The sequence below is a fragment of the Desmodus rotundus genome, chromosome 2, assembly GCF_022682495.2.
Source record: "Desmodus rotundus isolate HL8 chromosome 2, HLdesRot8A.1, whole genome shotgun sequence".
NCBI lineage: Eukaryota > Metazoa > Chordata > Mammalia > Chiroptera > Phyllostomidae > Desmodus > Desmodus rotundus.
In genome coordinates, this window is record NC_071388.1 from 111,848,248 (window position 1) to 111,875,109 (window position 26,862).

The 26,862-nt window shown below is 40.2% G+C and overlaps 1 protein-coding gene across 3 annotated transcripts in view; it reads left to right on the forward strand.

Moving 5' to 3' along the window:
* CNTNAP5 (contactin associated protein family member 5) overlaps positions 1–26,862 on the forward strand; it is a 981,662-nt gene that overhangs the window by 162,762 nt on the left and 792,038 nt on the right. The gene's annotated exons all lie outside the window — the stretch shown is intronic.

The window sequence follows — 26,862 nt, forward strand, 5'->3', positions numbered from 1 at the left end:
TATATATATATATACACACACACACACACACACACACACACACACATATATGTGTGTATAGATAGATAGATATAGATATCTATATATCTAATATATATCCCCCTTTGGAATTTATCTGAGTATACACGTCTCATTAGAAATGAAAGGTTCAGTAGTAGAGGACCTAGTGGAACTATGCATTTTGAAGCAATACAATAAATTTGATAGGAAGAATGAGAGGGGAAGTATATGTGGTATGCTGTCAAGATCAAAATTTATCAAATACAGGGTGGTGAGTTGCCCAACCAGAAACTTTCTTGGTGTAAAGTCTGAGGTTTATGTATTTTTATGTCCTTAGCTTTTATCAGGGTGTTTGGCCTGTGGCAAGTTCACAACAAACAATCATTGAATTAATTGCCTGATTTGAGTTGGCTTTGCTTAAAGTTAGTCTGCCCTTACCAGTTCTCTAATGCTTATAATTCTTTAACAAGGTACAAGGTTTTATTTTATACAGTGAGATAAGGTTAATTGCTAATAATGCAGAGAGAGAGGAAACATTGACTCAGCAACTTCAAGTATACATAATCAGTGGTGGACCATCTTCTGAGATTATGGTACATTAGAAAGGTGAAGGCCACTGAATATCTTATTAGGGAGTAGGGAGAGACATAGAAATAAGAGAAATGCATGGTATTAGGTAAAATGTTATGATCTCACTATTTTCCTGGTGTCTGACTTTTTGAGTCCACTTTCAGCAGAGTAAAGTTAAGTGGTGGCTTTGGGAGTTGGGAGACCCTATGCACAGAGGCTTTCCTGGCAGCTTCTCTTCCAGGGGACATTGTTCTTAGATCCTTATCTTGAGCAGAGAAAATATTACTAATCCAGCATAGAAAACAGCAGATCCTGAAGGTAAAAAAAAATTGTAAAGAGGTTAGTGAGTCAGCTAGATCAATGTTTTTAAAGATCCTTGGGGAAGTTTGGAAGTCAGATACTTTTAAAACTAAACAAAGTAATTAAAATGTCTATTTACAAAAGAAAAAGAATGAAAAGGAGAAAATATAATTTCAACACTAGCCAGAATTAATGTGCCACCTGTCATGCTTTGGACACTCTGCTGACATAAAGTATGAAATTACTCATGACCAATGGTGTAAGGGATTTTACATCTGGATGTCTCAAGTCTAGCTTAGATGATTGAACTCAAAACCTTCATAATGGGGTTTCAGTATTTTGAAGGTTAAGTCTTTCCCAAGTTCTTTAATGTTTCCTTCCATCAAGCAATCAAAATGAAATTAAGCAATATATCTAGGAAATGCATATTCTAATGATAATCATCCTCTAGATATTTAGAAATTGTCACTTTATTTTTTTCTTCTTGTTCATACAGAAAATATTTGATGAGCAGTTATGCAGGTAACAGTAAACCACACAGAAATCCTTAGCCTTGTAGAATTTAAATACTAGTGGAGGTAAATAAGCAAAATAAATTAGTAAAGTGTGTAATACACTGAACAGTTTACATTATTGCACACCTTCATAAAGTCTTCACCTGGGTCTGATTAGTTAGGGTGACTCCAGGAGCCATTGTTGGCCCTTTAAGGAAAGGAGGCCCAGCAGCTAGGAGGGGTGCTCACATACCTGCTCAACAATCTCCTAGTTCCTCGACCATGTGCAGATCACTGAGTTACCCTAAGCCTCAACTACTTCAGCTGCAGTAGTGTTTTTTCACAGTTGCCTTGAAAGTTATCGAGTTCATAGGAGATCATATATTTCAAAGAGCAAGAATGTGACTAGTGAGGAGAAGAGCACTGAGTAACTTCATACTTTAACATACTCTGATCAACATAACTTTGATTAACCAAGGGAAAAAATCCCTTTGGAAAAAAAAGAGTCTCCTGATTTGTTTTGTTTGTATTTAATAAGCTGGACAGAGTTTGACATCTTAAGAATTGTCAGGACATTTGTCATTAGATTGTTAATAAATTCCAAAACACCGTGTAGGGTCACAGGATTGCTATTCTAAGTATACGTGATAATGAACTCAACTAAAGGACACAAGAGATGAAAGTATAGGAGACTGAGCTGACTCTTAGCAAATGCCCAATGAAAGTTAGTGATACAGAGAGCAGGTACCACTCCCATACCAGGCTTTCATCTGCCTCCATTATAGGCTTTGAACATCTTTTAACATCACTGAATTTTTTTGCATCTGAAAAATTAGAAAATGTATAAAATTGACCAACTCTTTGTTGGGGCTTACAGTAGAGGTCTTGCTCCCCCTCCAAAAAAGAAGATACAAAAACCTTCATGCCTTAATTAAAACTTACAACATTCATATATTTTGCTAAACACTTTTCTTAAGTACCCTTAAGGGTGAGATTTCTCTCTCTCTGTTCAATAATGTGTATGTTATTTAAATAATTTATTGCTTTGGTGGTCTGAACACAGATACGATATGAGCCAATATTAAGTTCCCAGTTGGTAGCAATGGGAGATATAGCCTAAAAATAACAGTTTCACAAGTTATAAACAATGTTGGTAAACAACAAGAAAAGGTCTATTAGGGAGGAGAGGATGAGTTAGTTTCAAATAATGTGCCTTCTCCATGTGTGAGCTAAAAACTCCACTGACACATTTTTGCCACACTGGCCCCATGAAGTACTTATTGGGTCAGTTACCCTAATCTTAAAACCAGAAATATTCTAGTCTTGCGAATAACTGCTTCCTAGTATATCAATTAATTAAAAATGTGTGTAGTATGAATGGACTGAGAGGATATTATGCTAAGTGAAATAAGTAAAAAGAAAGAAAGACAAATACCACATGGTTTCACTTATATGTGGATTCAAAAAAACAAAAACAAACAAAAAGAACAAATAAAATAAAAGGGAAGGGTCAGGTCAAGGAACATGTATAAAGGACCCATGGACAAAGACAACAGGGAGAGGATTGAATGTGGGAGGTGGGGGTGTGAGTAGGGCAGGGGAGAGTAATGTGGGATAAATGGAGACAACAGTAATTGAACAGCAATAATAAAAAAATCAGACTGATAAAAACGGAGATCAAAGTGATAGTTACCAGATGGGGATGGGTTGTGGTGGTGGAGAAGGTGAAAGGGAATATAGTCAATAATATTATGATAGTTTTGCATCATTACAGATGATCACTAGAATTGGTGGGGTGATAATATTGTCAGGTATACAAATGTTGAATCACAATACTTTAAAACTAAAACTAAAGGATTGGCTGGGGTGGGGTGGAGGGATGGGGAGAAAATGCAGACAACTGTAATTGAATAACAATAAAAATTTAAAAAATAAAAATAAAAAATAAATACAATAAAACTAATATAATATTGTACACCAACTATACTTAAATTAAAAAAAATGTATATGGCAAGAGAAAAACGCTCAATCACTTGGACTCCTAGAAAGAGATATGAAAATAGAAATTGTTTTACACAATATTCACTTCTCTGAATCTGCCTCTACCTCTTTAAAAGAAGAATAAGGCTGTGATAACAGATGCCTCTCCATTAACAATATTATATGATGTCCAATAATATAGTTGGCAATAGCATTATATATAAATTTACATATATTATCTGTAATATTTATATGCTCCATGTCTTCCAGTACTTTAAGTATTTTCTCCAACTTCTCTCATTAAAGAAATGATTGACTTTGTGTTATTTTTCTTGGCATCAATCTTTCAACTGTTCTCATGCTCTGGGAGGATACCACTCAAGGTGTTTATTTTTCATCCTGAAAATTCAGATTGACTTCTTTTCAACTACTGAATGATAATAATACAAGCTTGACTTTTTGTGATATATTTTATTGGAACTCAAAAGGTTAAATACACAATTTTTGAACTGTTTTATTTTGTTGTTGGTGGTGATGGTTGTAGTGATGGTGGTGATGGTGATGTCATTGAAGAAATAGTGTGTTAAGAAAAAACACCAACATGCATTTGGGTTTTCTGACTAAAAGCCTAAAAAAGACTGTAGGTGACCACCCCTTTCCTCAGGTCAACAAATATGTATGATACAGATTTGTATAATATATACAAATATACATAAATAGATCTATATCATACATTATATATGTGAGTATATATACACATATACATATGTATATATATACATATACACAAGCATATGTCTGTATATACATATATAATATAGACATGTGTACATGCATGTGTATATATGCATATATACATGTGTGTGCTTATAATTCATATATGTATTTATGTTTATATATATATACTGTATAATTTAGTATGTGGAGAAGACTTCAGAAGATGGGGATTCCATGAACTGCCTTTTCTGTGTATATCAGAGTGTGCTCACCCCTCCGGGTTTTTAAATTTTCATGTTTCCCTATATGCTTCTTTCATTTAAGAAACTTTACTTGTTTGTTTTACCAAAAAAACTTTCCTAAAGATGCTTCCAGTCCTTGAAATTTTTTAAATCATCTAATTTATGATGAGTTACAGACACATGGCATTAGCATAACTCAGTATATTAAGAAACATTGAGGTCCTGGCTGGTGTGGCTCAGTGGACTGAGTGCCAGCCTGTGAAGCAAGGGGTCAGTAGTTCAATTCCCCGTCAAGGCACATGACTGGGTTTCAGGCCAGGTCCCCAGTAGGGGGTGCACAAGAGGCAACCACACATTGATGTTTCCCTCCCTCTCTTTCTCTCTCCCTTCCCCTCTAAAAATAAATAAATAATATCTTTTAAAAAAGCATTGAAATGTTTGCATCTCATATCAGCAATCCCAAATCAAGACCTCTACCTTTTGTTACCCACCTTCACCCCCATGTTCTCACCCAAATTAGAAACACAGGACTTGCCTTTAGTCTACTCCACCCATGACTTATAGCCTAAGACCCCTGAAACACCAATCCAAAAGAACCTGTGCACCCCAATGTTCATAGCAGCAGAATTTACAATAGCCAAGTACTGGAAGCAACCTAAGTGCCCATCAGCAAGCGAGTGGATGCAAAAACTATGGTATATTTACACAATGGAATTCTACGCAGCAGAGAGAAAGGGGGATGGGGAGGCAATATTCTTAATATTAGCTATTACTCTTAAGTGTAGGTGTTTTCCCTAGATTACTTTAAGTTATAATAGTAATGAACATAGATTACATGGCTAATTTAAAGAGGTTAACCAGCAATGGCTGGTTTGGCTCAGTGGGATGGAGCATCATTCCATAAACTTGGAATGGTTGTAGGTTCAGTTCCTGGTCAGGACACATGCTTAGGTTGTGGGTTTGGTCCCTGGTCGGGGTTCATATGAGAGGCAACTGATGTTTCTCTCCCCCATCGATGTTTCTCTCCCTCTCTCTCTCCCTCCCTTTCCCTGTCTCTAAAAATCAGTAAGCATGTCCTTGGGTGAGAAAAAAAAAAAGAGAATAATCAGATTTTTTTTTCTTTTTAAAAATATTTTATTGTTATTCAGTTACAGTTGTCTGCATTTTCTCCCCATGAGTAATCAGATTTATAAAGGCAAAAAAAATGTATTTTTTTCTTTTCTTTTGTCAAAAAATTATCATCTCTTATATTTTTCCTGAAGCAAAATAAGCAAGGAAAATGGTATATTTTAGTAATTATAAATCAATAGCATTACCTCATATATTTTATTCAGAATAAAATGTTTTAAAGTATCCAGATACCTAATATAAGATCATAGGTATTGTTAAATCAATATATTTTATAGTTAAAATTAGACACAGAACTTGTTCTAGTTCTTAACCCTCTAACATCTGAATATTAGCAAAGAATAATTGTAAATCTCCATAAATAAAATTATCCAAGTCACATCACACATTGGCTTAACTCTGGTTTGCAGATGAAAATTAATTATTTTGAAATTAGCAGAATAAATATGTCTCATTCTATGACCAGTCAGTGAAATCTCACAACCAAAGGAAAATCCTCATATTTGTATAATGAAAATAGGAAAAAGAATCAGCATAGGATACTTTTTTTGGATATCTTATGTGAGGAAATAGTATTTGAAGCCACTTCAGATGACATTACCTGGAAGAGAGAATTTTTAGGCTGTCTTTTAGTATTCCAAGGGTCAGCACATATAAGATAATGGAATTATGTCCTTTGGAAGGTACTAAAAGGTGAACTAGATGAAAATAATAAGGATGTAGGTTCAACATTCATGCATTCATTCAACAAAAAGGCACTGGATGTTCATGATACACAAAATCTGTTCTGGAGAACAAGATGAAGATGTGGGTGCTGCTCTCATTAATTTATAGTAAAAAAAAAAGTTTAGGTGATATAGGCAATCCTACACTAGAAAAGGATCACAGAGAAAGAACATGTATACAGTCTGGCCTGCCGTGGATGGTTTGAATCATTCCAGGGAAAGTGGGGGTTAGATGGGAGCAAGAGGAAGAGAATCCTCAAGCACACAGAGCATAGTTTTGTCAGTTTCCTCTCAGTTTCCACTGGTCTTCAGTTAACATGTACTGGTTCTCCTCTCTTTGCTCTCATATTCTTTGCCCTTACATTCTTGGACTGAGGTGTTGAATATCCTTAGTAAGAAAACAATCCCTACTCAGGATAATGAGGAGATATTGAGATGCAGGGGTGGCAGGGACTTTTAGAAAGATAAAACAGCATTCTACAGCCAATGCATATAAAAGAACTGGCCCATTCAGATAAGTTAAAGTTTGATGTGACTGGTGAAAAAAGGGAGAAAACAGAGATCAGGTAAAAAGACGTAAGCCAGGTCATAGTTAATATGCTAACAAGTTGAATGTTGTTTTTTTAAGCTATGAGGAGACACTGATGATATTTTTTTTAATTTTTAGAGAGAGATACATATTTGTCATTCTACTTATATATGCATTCATTGGTTGCTTCTTGTATGCACCCTGACTGGGGATCAAAACCTCATTCTTGCCATGTCAGGATGATGCTCTAACCAAATGACCTGTACAGTCAAGGCATATAGATGAATTTTAACATGTGTTACATGAAACATCTCCATAGATGGAGATGACAAAACCCTTTTCTTTCAGATACTTTAAGGAGCTACAGTCTTTGAGTAGCTTTATTTTGTACCTTCCTGGGATTGGGTAGATGACCTGTGATGTAGAATCTAGGGTCTTCTTTCATCACCATGAAAAGTAGCAGAAGCATTGAGTGGGACACTTTCTTTTTTTTAATTTTAATTTTTTATTGTTATTCAATTACAGTTGTGTGCCTTTTCTCCCCATCCTTCCACCCCACCCCAGCTGAACCCCATCCCTTCCCCACCTCCACCCTCCCCCTTGATTTTGTCCATGTGTCCTTTATAGTAGTTCCTGTAATCCCCTGTCCTCACTGTCCCCTCCCCACTACCCCCTGCCCATTATTAGATTGTTCTTAACTTCAATGTCTCTGGTTATATTTTGTTTCCTTTTTACTTCTGTTTATTATGTTCCAGTTAAAGGTGAGATCATATGCTATTTGTCCCATACCGTCTGGCTTATTTCACTTAGCATAATGCTCTCCAGTTCCATCCATGCTGTTGCAAAGGGTATAAGCTCCTTCTTGCTCTCTGCTGCGTAGAATTCCTTTGTGTGTTGCCTCGGCCTGCGAGGCAGTCAACAGGGTCCGCCGATATACCTGCAACGGATGAAAAGGGATGGGACAGGAGGCGCGAAAGAACGGCAGCAAGACAAAGGATTCTGATCAAGCTGCAAATTTATTTCAAAACGGAGGGAGTTATATACAGGAGGGCAGTAGAGGAAGTGCAGTGGATAGGTGGCTTCAAAGCGTGCTCTAGCCTGCGATTGGCCAGGGGGTGCATGGCGGGCGCGTGATCAAGGCACTGATTGGTGTGCCAGCTGCATGTCCAGGGGGGGGTTTCTATGGCTCCTGACCGCAGCATCCTGTTTATTCGGGCGCAGCTCTCAGGTCTGATTGTATCAGCCTGTTTCAGGCTTATCCCAGCCCCCAACAGTGTAAATATACCATAGTTTTGGGTTTTTTTTCATGAAATTTTTTTATTCTTTGTTTCAGCTCTCTTGCTGGATGCTTATTATGGCTTTATATTAGAAAAAGCCTTTCATTTGAAATCAGAAGTTTTAAGTAGAAATGCCAGGTCTACAACTTATTAAATAAGTGTTTGGGAGTAGGTTATTCCAGATCTCTGAGTTTGCTCTTCTACAAAGTGGAGAAAACACCACAGGTGGAATAGGGCTAAATAAACAGTGGCCGAATCCTGTATCTATGCTTCTCTATTGACTCAGTCACAGCATCATTTCAATTTTTCTACCCATTTCCAGAAATTATCACTTTCCCTCTCCCATTACAGGTTTCTGGAACAGGAAATATTTCCCATGTGGACCGCTGCAATGGCCTCCCATCTAGTATCACACTTGCCAGGTCCTCCCCTTCCTAGACCATCTCCCTTTTTGTTGTTGTTGTTGTTGTTGTTGTTGTTGTTATTCAATTACAGATGTATGCCTTTTCTCCCCATCCCTCCACCCCACCCCAGGTGAACCCACCTCCCTCCCCCACCTCCACCCTCCCCCTTGGTTTTGTCCATGTGTCCTCTATAGTAGTTCCTGTAATCCCGTCTTCCCACTGTCCCCACACCGCCCCCCCCCCCCACTCTGGCTATTCTTAGATTGTTCTTAACTTCAATGTCTCTGGTTATATTTTGTTAGGTTTTTTCATCTATTGATTATGTTCCAGTTAAAGGTGAGATCATATGGTATTTGTCCCTGACCGCCTGCCTTATTTCACTTAGCATAATGCTCTCCAGTTTCATCCATGCTGTTGCAAAGGGTATAAGCTCCTTCTTTCTCTCTGCTGCACAGAATTCCATTGTGTAAATATACCATAGTTTTTGGATCCACTCGTTTGCTGATGGGCACTTCGGTTGCTTACAGTACTTAGCTATTGTAAATTGTGCTGCTATGAACATTGGGGTACACAGGTTCTTTTGGATGGGTGTTTCAGTGTTCTTAGGGTATAATCCCAGCAGCGGAATTGCTGGGTCAAAGGGCAGTTCCATTTTTAGTTTTCTGAGGAAATTCCATATTGTTTTCCACAGTGGCCTCACCAGTCTGCATTCCCACCAACAGTGCACTAGGGTTCCCTTTTCTCCTCATCCTCTCCAACATTTGTTTGTGGATTTGTTTATGTTGGCCACTCTGACTGGTGTGAGGTGATAACGCATTGTGGTTTTAATTTGCATCTCTCTGATGGCTAGTGATGCTGAGCATCTTTTCATATGTCTCTGGGCCCTCTGTATGTCTTCCTTGGAGAAGTGTCTCTTCAAGTCCTTTGCCCATTTTTTAATTGGGTTGTTTGTCTTCCTGGAGTGGAGTCCTGTGAGTTCTTCATATATTTTGGAGATCAGGCCCTTGTCTGAGGTATCATTGGCAAATATGTTTTCCCATACTGTTGGTTCTCTTTGTAATTTGGTGCTGTTTTCTTTAGCCATGCAGAAGCTCTTTATTTTCATGAGGTCCCATTTGTTTATTCTTTCCTTTATGTCCCTTGCTTTAGGGGATGTGTCTGTGAGGATGTTGCTGCGTGGAATGTCTGAGATTTTCCTGCCAATGTTTTCCTCAAGGACTTTTATGGTATTATGACTTATATTTAAGTCTTTTATCCATCTTGAGTTTATTTTCCTGTATGGCGTAAGTTGGTGATCGAATTTCATTTTTTTGCACGTAGCTGTCCAGATCTCCCAGCACCATCTGTTGAAGAGGCTGTTTTTCCTCCATTTTATGCTCCTGCCTCCTTTGTCAAATATTAATTGACCGGAAAGACTTGGGTTTATTTCTGGGCTCTCTGTTCTGTTCCATTGGTCTATGTGCCTGTTTTTATGCCAGTACCAGGCTGTTTTGATTACCGTGGCCTTGTAATACAGTTTGATATCAGCTATTGTGATTCCTCCTGCTTTGTTCTTCTTTCTCAAAATTGCTGCAGCTATTCGGGGTCGTTTATGGTTCCATATGAATTTCTGAAATGTTTGTTCTATATCTGTGAAATATGTCATGGGTACTCTAATAGGGATTGCATTGAATCTATAAATTGCTTTGGGTAGTATGGCCATTTTGATGATGTTAATTCTTCCAATCCATGAACATGGTACCTGCTTCCATTTGTTTGTGTCTTCCTTAATTTCTTTCTTCAGTGGTGTGTAGTTTTCTGAGTACAGGTCTTTTACCTCCTTGGTTAGGTTTATTCCTAGGTACTTTATTTTTCTTGTTGCTATATCAAATGGGATGTTTTTCCTGATTTCTGTTTCTGCAGTGTCGTTGCTGGTGTACAGGAATGCCTTTGATTTCTGGGTATTGACTCTGTATCCAGCTGTTTTGCCAAATTCATTTATTAGGTCGAGTAGTTTTTTGGAGGAGTCTATAGGGTTTTCCATGTACACTATCATGTCGTCTGCAAACAGTGACAGTTTCATTTGCTCCTTTCCAATTTGGATGCCTTTTATTTCTTTTTCTTGTCTGATTGCTGTGGCTAGGACTTCCAATACTATGTTGAATAGGAGTGGTGAGAGAGGGCATCCTTGTCCAGTTCCTGATCTTAGTGGGAAAGCTTTAAGTTTTTGTCCATTGAGTATGATGTTGGCTATAGGTCTCTCATATATGGCCTTTATTATGTTGAGGACTGCTCCCTTTATTCCATCTTTGCTAAGTGTTTTTATCAGAAATGGGTGCTGTATCTTATCGAACGCTTTTTCCGCATGTATTGATATGATCATGTGATTTTTGTCTTTGCTGTTGTTGATGTGATGTATTATGTTTATTGATTTGCGAATATTGTACCATCCTTGCATCCCTGGGATGAATCCCACCTGGTCATGGTGTATGATCTTTTTAATGTATTGCTGGATGCGGTTTGCTAATATTTTGTTGAGGATTTTAGCGTCTATGTTCATCAGTGATATTGGCCTGAAGTTTTCTTTATTCATTGTGTCTTTATCTGGTTTTGGGATTAGGATGATGCTGGCTTCATAAAAAGAGTTTGGGAGTCTTCCATCTGTTTGGATTTTTTCGAATAGTCTTTGAAGGATAGGGGTTAGCTCTTCCTTAAATGCTTTGTAAAAATCTCCTGTGAAACCATCTGGTCCAGGGCTTTTGTGTGATGGGAGTTTTTTGATGACTGCTTCAATTTCCTTTGCTATTATTGGTCTGTTCAGGTTTTCTGCTTCTTCTTCATTCAGTTTTGGAAGATTATATTTTTCTAGAAATGTGTCCATTTCATCTAGGTTTTCAAATTTCTTAGCATACAGTTCTTCATAGTAATTTCTTACAATCCTTTGTATTTCTGTGGTATCAGTTGTAATCTCTCCTCTTTCATTTCTAATTCTGTTTATTTGGGTCCTCCCTCTTTTCTTCTTGATGAGCCTACTTAAAGGCTTGTCGATTTTGTTTATCTTTTCAAAAACCAGCTCCTGGATTCATTGATCCTTAGGATTGTGCTTTTAGTCTCTATGTCATTTAGTTCTGCTCTGATCTTGATTATTTCCTTCCTTCTGCTTGCTCTGGGCTGTCTTTGTTGTTGTTCCTCGAGTTCTTGTAGGCGTAGGGTTAGGTTGTTTGTTTGAACTATTTCTATCTTCTTAAGGTAGGCCTGTATTGCTATGAACTTCCCTCTCAGGACTGCCTTTGCTGTGTCCCATAGGTTTTGGGTTGTTGTGTGTTCGTTTTCATTTGTTTCCAGGAAGTTTTTGATTTCTTCTGTAATCTCGTTCTTGACCCATTCATTGTTTAATAGCATGCTATTCAGTCTCCATGATTTTGAGTGTTTTGGGTTTCTTCCTTTGTGGTTGGTTTCTAGTTTCAGTCCCTTGTGGTCAGAGAAAATGCTTGATATGATTTCAATTTTCTTGAACTTGTTGAGGCTTGCTTTGTGTCCTATCATGTGGTCTATCTTTGAAAAAGTTCCATGGACACTTGAAAAGAATGTGTATTTTGCATCTCTGGGATGAAAAGCTCTGTATATATCAGTTAAGTCCATTTCCTCTAGGGTATTGTTAAGTGACACAATATCTTTGTTGATCTTTTGTTTGGAAGACCTGTCCATTTTTGATAGTGGGGTGTTAAAGTCCCCTACTATAATTGTGTTGCTGTCAATATCTTTCTTGAGATCCTCCAAGATTTTCTTTATGTATTTGGGTGCTCCTATGTTGGGTGCATATATATTGACAATGTTTATGTCTTCTTGGTGGATTCTTCCTTTGAGTATTATGAAGTGACCTTTTGGGTCTCTCTTTATGGCCCTTCTTTGGAAGTCTATTTTGTCTGATATGAGTATTGCTACCCCTGCTTTTTTTTCCTGTCCGTTTGCTTGGAAAATTTGTTTCCAGCCCTTCACTTTCAGTCTGTGTAAGTCTTTTGTCCTGAGATGGGTCTCTTGTAGGCAGCATATGTGTGGGTCATGTTTTCTTATCCATTCAGCTATTCTATGTCTTTTGATTGGAGCCTTTAATCCACTTATGTTTAAGGTATTATCGATAGGTAGTTATTCATTGCCATTTTTTCCTACCTGTGTTCCTCTGTCTTTCTCTTTTCCTTTCTTTCCTTAAAGCAGTCCCTTTAGCATCTCTTGCAGAGCTGGTTTGGTGGAGCTGTATTCTTTTAGACTTCTTTTGTCTGGGAAACTCTTTATTTGGCCTTCTATCTTAATTGAGAGCCTTGCTGGGTAAAGTAGTCTTGGTTGCAGGCCTCTGGTTCTCATTACTTGGAATATTTTTTGCCATTCTCTTCTGGCTTGGAGCGTTTCCATTGAGAAGTCAGTTGCTAACCTTATTGGGGCTCCCTTGTATGTTACTTCTTTTTTCTCCCTTGCTGCCTTTAAGATCCTCTCTTTGTCTTGGAATTTTGCCATTTTAATTATGATGTGTCTTGCAGTGGGCCTCTTTGGGCTCCTCTTGCTTGGGACTCTGTGATTCCTGTATTTGGGTGACTTTTTCTCTCCTCAGATTAGGGAAATTTTCCATCATTACTTTTTCAAACAGGTTTTCTATCCCTTGCTCTTCTTCTTCTCCTTCTGGTATTCCTATTATACGGATATTGTTACGTTTCATGTTGTTCTGCCTTTCCCTTAGTCCCTCTTCATTCTTTCTGAGCCTCTTTTCCTTTTCTTGCTCTTTCTGGGTGTTTTTTTCTACTTTGTCCTCCAGCTCGCTGATCCGATCCTCTGCTTCATCAAATCTGCTTTTCATTCCTTCTACTGTGTTCTTCAATTTAGAAATTGTATTCTTCATTTCCTCTTGGCTCTTGTTGATATTTTTTATTTCCTTTTTCATGTTGATATAGTTTGCAGTGAGTTCATTGTAGTTTCCTTGTAGTTTCTGGTAGTTCTCTTTGAGCTCTGAGAGCTCAGTGAGCTTCCTGATGACCATTGCTTTGAACTCAGTATCTGATAGTTGACTTGCCTCTTTTTCAGTTAGCATTCTTTCTGAGACTTCCTCCTTTCCTTTCATTTGGGAATTGTTTCTTTGTCTTCCCATTGTTTGTGAGACTCTTCTTGTTGGCCTCTGCTTCTTATTTTGCTCTATTCTGACTCCCTGGGTTTATGCTATGCACTTCTATGGTAGAATGCCAATGGGATTCGGTGGTGCTGTGTCCTTAATCTCCTGTGCTCACTGGTCTTGAGCTGACGTTTATGGGTTTAACACGGTCTAACTCTAGTCTTTTCAGCACTCCAGGTTTTGTTGTCTCACCGTCAGATCTTTCAATGTCCTCTTTCTTTGGTCTCTGATCTTCATATATGCTGGAAAACTGTTGGCTGTTTGCTCTGCTCCTCAGATCAGCTAGGTATTTCCCTTGCGTTGAGGGGAAGTGGACTCCGCTCCCACCTATGTTGCCGCCATCTTCCCAACTCTAGTATATACCATAGTTTTTGAATCCACTCGTTTGCTGATGGGCACTTAGATGGCTTCCAGTACTTGGCTATTGTAAATTGTGCTGCTATGAACATTGGGGTGCACAGGTTCTTTTGGATTGGTGTTTCATGGTTCTTAGGGTATAATCCCAGCAGCAGAATTGCTGGGTCAAAGGGCAGTTCCATTTTTACTTTTCTGAGGAACTTCCATACTGTTTTCCACAGTGGCTTCACCAGTCTGCATTCGAGTGGGACACTTTCTATTGGCCTTGCAGATCCACTCTTCACCCTTCCTCTACTCCCTTAGAGCCTGAGCTTCCACAGCTGGTTTACTTTCTCTCTGTGTGCTGGTGGCTTCTCTCCATGGGAGACATGAGGAGCACACACCAATCCTGGGGAGAATGAGGTCAGAATGTTTGGTGCACATGGCCTTCTTGCTCCTGCTACTGTAGTTAGCTGATTGGCTTTAGAAAAGGCTTCCCCTTTGCTCTCTCCTTCACCTTCAGCTTCCCTTTGCAGCCCTGACTCCTCATCTGTCCCTGCACTCCATCAAAGCTGACCTCTGCCCACAGTGGCTGTCCCACAGGGCTTCATCATTTTCCCCTGAAATTCCCTCCCCTCTTCCCCCTGGTCACTGTCATCATTTTATCAAGTTCAGTGTCTTTGGTTATATTTTGCTTGCTTGTTCGTTTTGTAGATTAGGTTCCTGTTAAAGGTGAGACCATATGGTATTTGTCCCTCACCATCTGGCTTATTTCACTTAGACAAATGCTCTCCAGTTCCATCCATGCTTTTGCGAAGGGTATAAGCTCCTTCTTCTTTCTGTTGCATAGAATTCTATTGTGTAAATATACCATAGTTTTTTGATCCACTCATTTGCTGATGGGCACTTCGGTTGCTTCCAGTACTTGGCTATTGTAAATTGTGCTGCTATAAACATTGGGGTGCATAGGTTCTTGTGGATTGGTGTTTCAGGGTTCTTAGGGTATAATCCCAGCAGCGGAATTGCTGGGTCAAAAGGCAGTTCCATTTTTAGTTTTGTGAGGAAATTCCATACTGTTTTCCATAGTGGTTGCACCAGTCTGCAATCCTGTCAACAGTGCACTAGGGTTCCCTTTTCTCCGCATCCTTTCCAACACTTGTTTGTTGCTTTGGTTATGATAGCTATTCTGACTGCTGTGAGGTGGTATCTCATTGTGGTTTTAATTTGCATCTCTCTGATAGCTAGTGATACTGAGGATCTTTTCATATGTCTCTGGAACCCCTGTATGTCCTCCTTGGAGAAGTGTCTGTTCAAGTCCTTTGCCCATTTTTTATTTGAGTTGTTTGTCTTCTTAAAGTGGAGTTGTGTGAATTCTTTATATATTTTGGAGATTAAACCTTTGTCTGAGGTATCATTGGAATATATGTTTTCCCATATGCTTGCTTCTCTTTTTATTTTAATATTGTTTTCTTTGGGGTGTATAGGTTCTTTTGGATTGGTTTTTCACCAATAAAATGCAGAAGCATTTTATTTTGATGAGGTCCCATTTGTTTATTCTTTCCTTTATGTCCCTTGCTCTAGGGGACATATCAGTGAAAATACTGCTGTTTGAGTTACCTGAGTTTTTCCTGCCTATGTTCTCCTCTATGGCTTTAATGGTGTCACAACTTATATTTAAGTCTTTTATCCACCTTGAATTTATTTTTGTGTATGGTGTAAATTGGTGCTCGAGTTTCATTTTTTTTTTTCATGTAGCTGTCCAGATCTTCCAAGACCATTTTTCGAAGGGGCTATTTTTGCTCCATTTTATACTGCTGCCCCCTTTGTCGAAAATTAATTGACCATAGAGACTTGGGTTTATTTCTGGGCTCTCTGTTCTATTCCATTGGTCTATCCCTTGACAGGCTTTTATTGTTTTTCTGGGCACATTACATTGAGGATGGCCCTCATTTACTATGCACAGTTTTGCTTTAGGTGGTTACCTTTTACAGAAAACAAAAGAGAGGATGTTGCTAATTACATCAAAAAAGAAGGATATTTGCAAATGTAAAGGGAAAGGTGCTTGAAGTGGTTACACTTGTCCTTGGAAGTTTCAGCATAGATTTTAGGAAGTTACTTTAAAGATACGCAGTAAGCTTTTGCTGCCTCAATTCAGGATGAGGGAGTTTTTTAAAAAAGCACTTCTCAAAGCAGCCTAGGTACAATGCAGGCCTGATTCCCCACAGGAGAACCTATCCATGGGTGTGGTTCTGTGTTCTGGATCCCGCTTTCCACTGGCCTTTCTGAGTGGGAGCTGGGCCCACGCCACGCAGAAGGGTCTCCTATATTTCCCCCTTGTTTTCAGTTAGGACTACTGTAGATCCCACAAAGCTTGCTACTTCCTGGTCTCTCACACAACCCTGGGAAAATAATTTGCAAATGTGTCAAAGTACACAGAGCATTATTATAATCAGTAAGTAACCAGTGGCTCCAAAGACCCACATTCTCAGATTAAGCCCATCAATCACTGTCAGGCAGTAATGATCAAATAATTGATAACACTCAGAGAACTATGAGGCCTTATTTAGAGTCAGGGTGAGATGGCTAAGGGGCCATAAATTTTGGGGAAACAAGCTCATTTCAGGCTTGGACCCTTATCATTTAAATTGAGGGTATTAGCAAAGCAGACTTCACAGGATTTTATGTATTATTTCTTAGGCCTGATCTCCCTGGGTCACCCACCCTTTCCAGCACAAGGCTGCACCCACCTCTGGCATTGTTTCAGGCTTAGGTCTAGTGGGGGAAGTAAGGTAGCAAAGAGATTAGGAGACTTCTTGCAGACAGAATGAGGACTCAGGTATGTCAAAGCCAAGGGGCACGAGTCTATCACCTCCTTTCTCCATAGCCCCCCAAGTCCTTCCCTGAGGACCCCCTCTTGATCTGCCAGCCTTAGGTCATCCCTCTCTTGAGTAATCTTAGCCATCAGTGGCTAACCGATCATGCACTGGGGGTCAGGCAAGATGAGGTAAAGTGGACAGAGGCAATGCTCCTGTCAGGGAGATAAGCTTTGTCTCCTCAGTGGCTTAGGGTCCCAAGGTCACTCACTTAGCCTTAGCCATGGGAGGTTACAGCTTCTGAAACCAGGCAGGGCAGTTCCCAACATCTTCCCTTTTTTGCCTGTGAACGCAATTGTAGTTGTTATGCCTGTGAAACCTACTATTTGCTGTTCCCGAATCTTGAGCAAACAAACTCCATATATATTGTAAAGCACAAATAATGATTAAGACAAGGAAGCATTCAAGGGTTGCCATGACCCGAACTCATAAATTCAGTCCATTGAACCAGTTTTTAGGGTTCAGCCATTGTAGATTATCGTGGAGGGTCTGGAACACTTTTTTGTTCGGTAAGGCCTTTGCTGGAACATTGACAGCCTTGATGTCCCCCCATGTGGTGGGGACACGCCTAAAGGGAACATTATGGGGCACTGAGGGGTTGTTGCCCTCTGCAAGGAGGTGCTTGAGCCTCGGCCCCATTATTGGAGCAGGCCCCATCCTCTTCCGTTGGCAGACCCAGGACCATGAGTGACGGTGTGGGTGTCTGTTTTCCTTCTGGTTGTTCAGGGTCAGCTGAGCTATCTGGTCTGTCAGTTGTTCAGTTCTCGCCTCCAGGTAGCGGAGCTTGGTGTCTATTTCACTCATGATAAGGTTTATTCTTTTGGCTGGTAGCCAGACAGGACCTGTAGGAGTGGAAACACATGCATAACCTCTTCCCCATGTTAAGAGATCTACAGGGCCCTGCCAAGAGCCATCTCCCAGCGGATCTCTATATGAAACCTGAGGATAAGATCACTTTGGCTCTTTCTTCTGAAAATGTTTTTCAGTTGGAGTACAAAGTGATTCATCACAATTTAGAAAAGTATATGTAAACATGGCTAACATAATCAAATTTTGGAGGGAGGACTCATGACTCTCCCTTTTTGGTTTTTTAAGAAGATTTTTAAAAGTATGATGAGTCCGTTCTACAACTGCCTGGCTGGTTGCATTGTAAAGTATTCCTGTTTTATGCTGGATATTCCAACGCTGAAGAAAAACCTGAGTAGATTGGGCAAGGTATCCAGGGTCATTATCAGTTTTAATTTTCTGAGGCCATCCTAAATGACTAAAGGCCTCAAGCCAATGGGCTTGTATATTTTTAGCAGATTCTCCTGTTAAAGCAGATGCATGTAGGGCACCAAAGTAAGTATCAACACATTTGAATCTTCCAAAGGGAAACATAATGAGTAACATCTGTTTGCCAAATTATTTGAGAACCTAGTCCTCGAGGATTAACTCCTATAGATGGGGGTACCTTGCTAAGGGTTTGGCAATCAGGACATTCTTTAATAATTTGCTTAGCTTGGGAGCAAGGAATGTCAAATTGTTTTTGTAGTGCCTGGCTATTTTGATGAAAAAATTGATGAGAAGCTGTTGCCTGCTGGAAGGCAGTAAGTACACTGACTAAGGCATCTGCCTTATTTTTACCACCCACCAGGTGGCCAGGCAAACCTGAGTGGGATCAAATATGAGTAATGAAGAGGGAGTGTTCTCACTTGTCAAGGAGGGACTGTAGGGTCAAAGATAGGTTAAGTAGATTTGGGTCAATAGAAGTTTAATTAATGCCTGATCTAGATGCAGAATAGTAGAAACAGTATATCCTGAGTCACAGACTATATTCAAAGGTTCCTGAAGCCATTGCCTCAGGGCCATGTTTGCAGTGAAAAGCTTGGCTCTTTGAGTAGAGGAATGTCCCAAGGATACAAAACTTCTCCAGTTTTTGTCCTCTTGCCAGGTAATGGCAGCCCATCTGGTTTTTCTGGACCTATTAAGAAACACAGTTCACACCCCGGTTATTGGAGTTGGGTGGACCTTTTCTGCTAGCCTTATTTGAAGGAATGGAATGTTTTGAAGCAATTTATCTGAGGGCAGGTTAATTTCTAGTCCTCTTACGAAATCATCTATGGCACATTGAAATTCTAAAGATTGAGCTGCCAATTGTTGTAAATAAACTTGAGTTAAGGGGACGGGAACAAAGGTAGGATCTATCCAAATAACTGCTGTGTTCACTCATGTCCTTTTGTAATAAGATGGCACAATGCAGTTATATAGGTGGTAATAGTACGTTGTGGTTGAAGAGACAGAAAAAGCCATTCTATCATAGCTAAGTGGAGTGATAGCTGTCCTATACGACATGTTGGGGTGCCTAAGGTTGGGAAACAGAAAAGCCAGGCAGGACATTGTGAATTAATTCTAGTTAGTTCTTGCTGCTGAATATGTTGATTTAGTATATTTAATTCTTGCAGGGCCTTGGAGGACAGTTTTCTGAGGGAATTAAGATCTGGGTCCCCTTTAAGGGCATTAAATAAATGAGTTAATTGTTGGGTAGGTATTCCAAGGCTGGCTCACACCCAGTTGATTGTTCCCAGGAGTTGTGAGAGGCTATTAAGAGTTAAATCCTTGGGTGGATTAATTTGAAGGACTTGAGGCCTAATTGTCCTATTAAAAATGATATAGCCTAACTATTTCCAAGGTTCTGAATGGTGGATTTTTTCTGGAGCAGTTACTAGCCAAGCGGAGGCTACAGAATTTTTAAGAAAGAAAGCAGTTTTTGCTAAAATATCTTGTGAAGGAGCTGTGATCAGGATGTCATCCATACAATGATAGATAATTGAATTAGAAAACTGATCTCTTACTGGCTGGATAGCTGTATGAAGGAAATGCTGGCAGATAGTTGGGGTGTGAAGCATTCCCTGAGGCAAAACTCTCCATTGAAACTGCTGTAAAGGCTGAGAATTGTTAATGGGGGGGGAATGGAATGCAAAACGCTCCTGATCATTTTCTACTAAAGGGATTGTAAAGAAACAATCCTTTAGGTCAATAACTAAAAGTGGCCAATCCTTTGGAATGCAAGCTGGATTGGGGACTCCCGGCTGTAGGGGGCCTATGGGTTGGAGGGATTCATTGATTTTTCTTAGATTATGAATAAGCCTCCATTTGCCTGATTTCTTTGCTACAACAAAAATAGGTGTATTCCAACGGCTGTTAGAGGGTTCAATATCACCTGCTTCTAATTGTTGTTTAACTAAAAGGCAGGTCTATTCATGTTTCTCTCCTTTAAGTGGCCACCTATCAACCCATACTGGCATAGTGGAGAGCCAGGTAAGCAATAGGGGAGTTATAAGAGCAGTGGCCATTAGGGAAAATGCAGCAGAGAAATTCGCATCCCCCACTGACTGAGGAAATCACAGCACCAAATATTAAGGGGCATAGGCAAGATATATGGTCGAATTCTCCCTACCTGTCCTTCTGGTCTGTGACATTTAAGACACCATACACTGACTTGTGGTTGAGAAACTCCACCAAAACCTGTCACAGGTGTTCTGCTGTCTGTTAGAGGCCACTCAGGAGGCCAAAACTGATTTGAGATAACAGAGATGTCTGTTCCTGTGTCTATGAGGCCATGAAAGGTCTTATCCTTTATCTTTATTTGTAAGATTGCTTTAATTAATTTGATTTATCCTGTCCAAAAAGCTGATTGATTGTCTGTACTACCAAAGCCTCCTTCTCCCCTCACTGTATTTTGATTCTTTGAGATTATGTAGGGGAGTAGGAGCAGCTGGATAATAGGTGTCTGGCCAGGAATAATATGATAACCAGAAGGTTTAAGCATGATTTCAATTTCCCCTTGATAGTCTGAGTCAATGACCCCTGGCTGAACAAAAATGCCTTTAGTAGTAATACTGGATCTCTCTAAGATTAAACCGACCGTTTCTGGTGGTAAAGGTCCCCAGACACTGGTGGGAGCCATAATTACTTGATCCTGTTCCTTTAAGATGAGCTCGTTGGTGGTGACCAAGTCCAGCCCTGCACTTCCTCAGGTAGCTGAACAAAGGTCGGAAACTGTGCCTTACCCTGCATTCCATAATGTTGATTGCTGCTCTGAAAGCTCTGACTGGGGTTGGGGGTACCCCCTCAGAAGTTTCCCTGAATAGGTTGGCCTTTTTTGTCCAATTTAGAGCGGCATTCTTTTGCCCAATGTCTGCCACGGCATGGACAATCCTTTAGGGGAAGCTTGTAATTACCCTTTCCCCCTTCCGGTATGGACAAACAGTCCTTGCGCAGGTGACCGGGCTTTCCACAGTTGTAACATCTGGGATCTCCCTTAATTGCAGCAGCTAAGAGAAAAGCCTTATGCTGCTCTGTGCCGACATCTTGGCAAGCCTTGATAGGCTCACTGATGTCTTCTGTGGTAGTTTGCAGGGGTCCTACAATGGTCCTTCAGTCTTTGTTAGCAGTTTCATAAGCTAGCTGCCACAAAAGAGATTTGGCTGCTCTGCCATTATCTATTTGCCTTTCAATAGCTTCTCGGAGGCAATCAATAAAGTCAATATATACTTCAGCAGCACCCTGATGGATATTGGTAAAGGCAGAAATTTCCCTGGCCTGAGAATCAGGCACAGCCTTCATGGCTCTGAGAGCAATCTGAGCACTTTGACTAAAAGCATGAGGATCAAGCCTGGCCTGATCCGCAGCCGTGGCAAAATCACGGGACCCAAGCAACACCTGGAGGGTGACAGGATTATTCATTTGTGCATTCTCAGCCGCTTGGTGGATGGCTCTCGAGAGTACTCTGAATGCCAGACCATGAACTGAGCTGGGGTTAAGACTGTCCTGGCCAGAGCAATCCAGTCACAAGGGGCCATTCTATAGCTGTCAGTGATGGCTTGAAATAGCCCATTAGTATAAGGAGACTGAAGCCCATTTTCTCTAATACTCTTTTGTAGATCCTTGTAAAGGGAAAAAGGAAGGGGTTCATGGACATTTCTTTGACCCTTGACTATAACGGGGGAGGCTGAAAGGGCATCTAAATCCCCAGCCTCTGCTGCCTGCCGAAGGCACTGTCGCATGGCCCTAACAGGATACCTGTCTGAAGTTTCTGGCTCTCTTGGCGGTGAGTCATCCTGTGAGGAGGGACACTCCCAGGGTTGAAGTAAGGAGTGACCGCTGGGAAGCAGGTCCTCTGGCGGGCTGTAGGCAGAACTTTCATAGCTGGTTCTTCTACTATATTACATATGACTTCCTCCTCTGAACTAGACTCTTTATCCTCTGTGACTAGTTCCAGTCTCCAAGCCCATATGGGCAGGAGAGCAGTCCTAACTAGCCCCCAAGTTATTAAGTTTTGAGTTCCGATAGAAACACCACTGTCCTGTAAAGGTCTTAACCTATTGCCTACATCTTCCCAAACCTTTACATCTAAGGTTCCCTCACCAGGAAAAGTAGGGTAATATTCCTTTATAGATTGTAAAAGCTGAATGAGATGCTGTTCCTTCACCTTGGAACCCACTCCCTGGAGGAGCTGCTGTAACACTGGATAAAATTCCTGTTCTTTAGATAAATCAGAGCCCATTCTTGCTATTAAAGGGCTCCTTTTTTCTTCCGACTGTTGTCTTGTCAGATTCTGCCACCTGTGCTGATCCCTAACTAGTTAGCTATTGAGAGATATAGTGTGGTGGGTTGAAATGTGCTGTTAGTGAAAAACAGGGAGAGGGGTACTGGGCTTTCCAAGTACCCTCACCCTGTTTATGGGTTTAGGGTTCTCCCCCAGCATTTAAGACTGTGAGGGGGCGCTCATAGCACTAGGTGACCAACCTTTATATGGCACTTCCCGGAAGAGCCAGAAGTTAAATTAAACAGTGCTGGAGGTCCCTATAAGGCCCCAGCACGTCTGGGGAATTGATCCCAGACACCCTTGCAAGGTTCCTACTCATGTGGGAACACCCAATTTCTCAGGCCAAGGGGAGGAAGTGCCTTTTGTCTTCGGAGCTTGGCCAATGTCAAAAGGCTCTCATACAAAACCTGTGACTAACACTAAATTCTTCTGGACAGCCATCTTCAGAGTCCAGTCAAATTTGAAACACTCATTCACTCTCCGCTTTTCCTTATGCAGGCAGATGGAGGGAAAAGGCAAAATTGAAAGGACCTCAAGAGGTGGCTTAAAAGAAAAAAATTGCTGAGATGCTTTTAAAATATCCCTGTAACTAGTTGCTGTTTTTAAAACTCATTAGAGGGAAAGTCTTTGCTCTTTCTCCCAAGCCTAGACGTAGTTGGGGGCTGTGCCACTGGGGCTGGGCTTGTGAGTGTGCCTCTCGTTGCGTGGACTTTTGCTTGCGGCTGGTGAGAAACTTAGTGTTCTGACCGAGTCCTTGTCCAGCTAATCCTGTCACAGGTGACTTCTAGTGGGAGCACCCCTGTGGCTCTTAACTACTCAACCCGTGCCCGTGAGATTGTGGCAAATACTTGGGAGAGAGAACAAGACTCCTGCTTACTAAAGAAGGTACAGTTGCAAAGCGGTCACAAGAGAGGAAAACCTAGGAAGAAAACCATTTTCCTCTGAAATCCAACACACCCTACGACCTAACCAAAAAGCATTCAGTTTTGTCGGGCCTTACCTGGGCTGATGAGTGTACTCCCACCAAGTTGCTGTATTGTCCACACAACAGCTCGTAGCCCTGGGTCCCTGTTCCTGGCACCAGCTGAAGTGCACATCAGCCTGCAGTGTCCGTGGCATTGTGCCTGAGATGAGGAAAAGGGATGGCATGGCCACTTTCTCAAGAGGAGAGTGCCTCGACCCTTGCCTTGACAGGCTTTTATTGCTTTTCTGCACATTATATTGAGGATAGCCCTCATTTAATACTTACAGTTTTGCTTTAGGTGGTTACCTTTTACAGAAAACAATAGAGAGGATGTTGCTAATTACATCAAAAAAGAAAGATATTTGGAAATGTAAAGGGAAAGGTGGTTGAACTGGTTACACTCACCCTTGGAAGGTTTAGCATAGATTTTAGGAAGTTACTTTAAAGATATGCAGTAAACATTTGCTGCCTCAATTCAGGATGAGGGAGTTTTTTTAAAAAAAAAACAAGTCTCAAAGCAGTCTAGGTATAATGCAGGCCTGATTCCCCGTGGGAGAACCTATCCATGGGCATGGGTCCTGTGTGCCGGACCCCGCTTTCCACTGGCCTTTCTGAGTGGGAGCTGGGCCCATGCCATGCAGAATGGTCTCCTATAACCACCCTCACTTCTGGTAGATGTAATGGTCACGAGGAGTCCTGCTCTGATCACCCTGTTTAATGTTGCATCTTATGTCTTACTTCACCCAAACACTCCTGCTCCTCACCCTCTGTTTTTTCTTTGTTTTGTAGTATTTATTATTTTCAAGTGTGCATGGTGCATTAGTTCCCTAAAGCTGCCATGACAAATTAATGAAAATTAGGTGGCTTAGAACAAGAGAAATTTATTGTCTTACAATTCTGAAGCTTAATATTTGAAGCTAAGATATGAGTGGTGTCATGTTTTCTCTGAGGTCTCTAGGAAAGAATACTCTCTCATCTTTTCCTAGCTTCTGCCAGCTCCAGGCATTTTTTGGCTTGTGCGAACCTAAGTCAATCTCTGCATCTCTCTTCATGTGCCAATTTTTCCTCTGTGTCATCACATGACATTTTTATGTGTATCTGTATCAGTTTGTACAAATTACCCTCCATTTATAAGGACACCAGTCATATTGGATTAAACTCCACCCTCCGTAATGACCTCATTTTAACCTGATTAAATCAAATCTGCAAAGACCCTCATTTCCAAGTAAGTCTACATACACATGTACTGGAGGTTAGAACTTAAACAAATTGTTTTTGTTGTTGTTGAAGGGACACAATTCAACCCATAACACATGGTTTACTTATGTATAACATCCTGTGTGTATGGTACTACAGTTAGGATTGCCAGGGCAGGGATCTTTATCTTTCACTCACAAGCACCCAGGCTATGAGAGCACACAGTGGATCCTCAATAGAGATTTGTTTAGTGAAGAATTCTCAATAACAGGCTGTTTTAAGGATGAATATAAATGTAATTTTATGTGGCATGAAAAAAGAAATGACTCTGAAGTTCTAGTTTTGGTAACCTGAGTTTTGAAAAGCAAACACTTTGTTAAGATTTAGAAACACACCAAATTATCACCCTTTCACTTGAAAAACAATACGTCACTGGACATGTGGGGGTCCACACTTTACAATAATTCCTATTCTTATTCCACAGCTTATTCATGAAACTTGAAACATTTATTTTTAAACCAATCTTCTGGATTTAGACCTGGGTTTTTGGCTGTTCAGCTGATTATTGATACATACCTTAGGAAAGAAGGGCAGGTGTGGAGGAAGAGATAAAGATGGGAGGGACAAGATAGGCAGCCACACCTCAGTTCCAACAATCAAGAGAAGGGTAGGTCAGCAGAAACCATCCTCCAGTTCCAGGGCTAATCGACCTTAGCCCCTCATTCTCTGGCTATATAATGAGTGTCTATACAGGGCACATGGCTCCCCTTCTCACTTATCCCATACCTGCAAGGAAGTCCAGATTCCTTTATGGGACCCAGGACCCAGCTATTGCAACATCTCTTCATTTCAAATTGCCTCCAAGCCCTTCCCCCATTTTTGCTCTCCCCTGTACTACAGAGCCTTGCCAACACTTGGCACAGTATTGAAAATGAATGCACATCTATAAAAAGATTTACTTAGAATAATTTAGTTAATACTGCTAACACATAGACACACAGACATGAAAAAGAATAATTTAGTTATAACTGTATAACAATAATGTAATGATAAAGTAATATATAAAATATAAATATGTAACATTATGTATTATGTGCATAATATAATAAAATATAATATAATTGTATATGATTATATGTAACATATAATACAATAATATTATAAAAATAATGATACCTCAATTGATTCAAAATCAATTTTCCAAGAAAGGATTTCTTTTCAACATTGGACACAATGGGCAAAATTAACAAATGAATGATAACAAAGCAGAAGTTCAAATTTGAAGTATACCAATTCAGTAAGAGATTGTTGTTACAACATCTAAGGAATCTTGCACACTAAAAATAATGATTAAAAAGACAACCACTTCAATGGAAATAGGCCAAATATAGATCATTGCTACTTTCAGAAGAAATAACTCAAAAACATAAAAAGTATCTGAACAGAAGCTCAGTGTTTTTACAAGTCAATAATGCAAATGTAATCAATAAGATGTCACTTATCTATCATTCTGGCTAGAAGCACACAACTGGGCAAGGCCCAGATGTGGGGTGGATGAGTGGCCGTGGCAATGTGGGATGGTGTGAACCCACACTCTGTTCCTGAGCATCTGTCCTGGAAGGAGTGTCCCACAAGTCCCTTGAGGGATGTTCCCCAAAATGCTCATTTTGGTGAGCATTTGCTTTTTCAGGGCATTAGGAAACGTGGAAAATCCAGCACCCCTCTCTGGGAGCCAAGATGGGTAACACATGATCAGTGATCACTTTAAGTCTGGGGTCTGCAAATCTGTCTCTAAAGGATCTGAAAGTAAATAAGGTCTGCTGTGTGAGCAAGAGGGTCTCTCTCTCCACTGCTCTGCACTCCCACTGTAGCACTGAGCTGCCCCATGAACTTGACTCAGAGGAAACGATGGGCCTGCAAGTTAGTAAAATGCCATTTATCAAACAGGCATTTGACTGGATTTGGCCTGGACTATAGTTTTGTCCATTCTGCATAATGAAGTTCTATTACAAAAATATTTAAAATAATATTCACACATAGTGAAAAAATCACCTCGCCTGTCTATATATAACAAAAATATATACACTGATCACATTTGAATGATAACTTAGGGAATGGAGGTGGAAATGGGGTGATATAAAAAAGAATAACAGGTGGGAGGGAGAGAAGGGAGAAATGATGAAAATGGAATTAGAAATAAGGATTATCATTAGCTCAAGTTTCTGTACTTAGGACTAATTTCTTGTTTCTAAACAAGGGCACCCAAACTACAGTTTTGAATAAGAAACCTTGGTGTGCTCATGAGTTCTCAACAGCTGAGTTTCTGTGTAAAGTACAGTTAAAATGACCACTCAGAGTTGCCATGAAATGTGGGTCTCTAATTTGCTGATGTATACAGT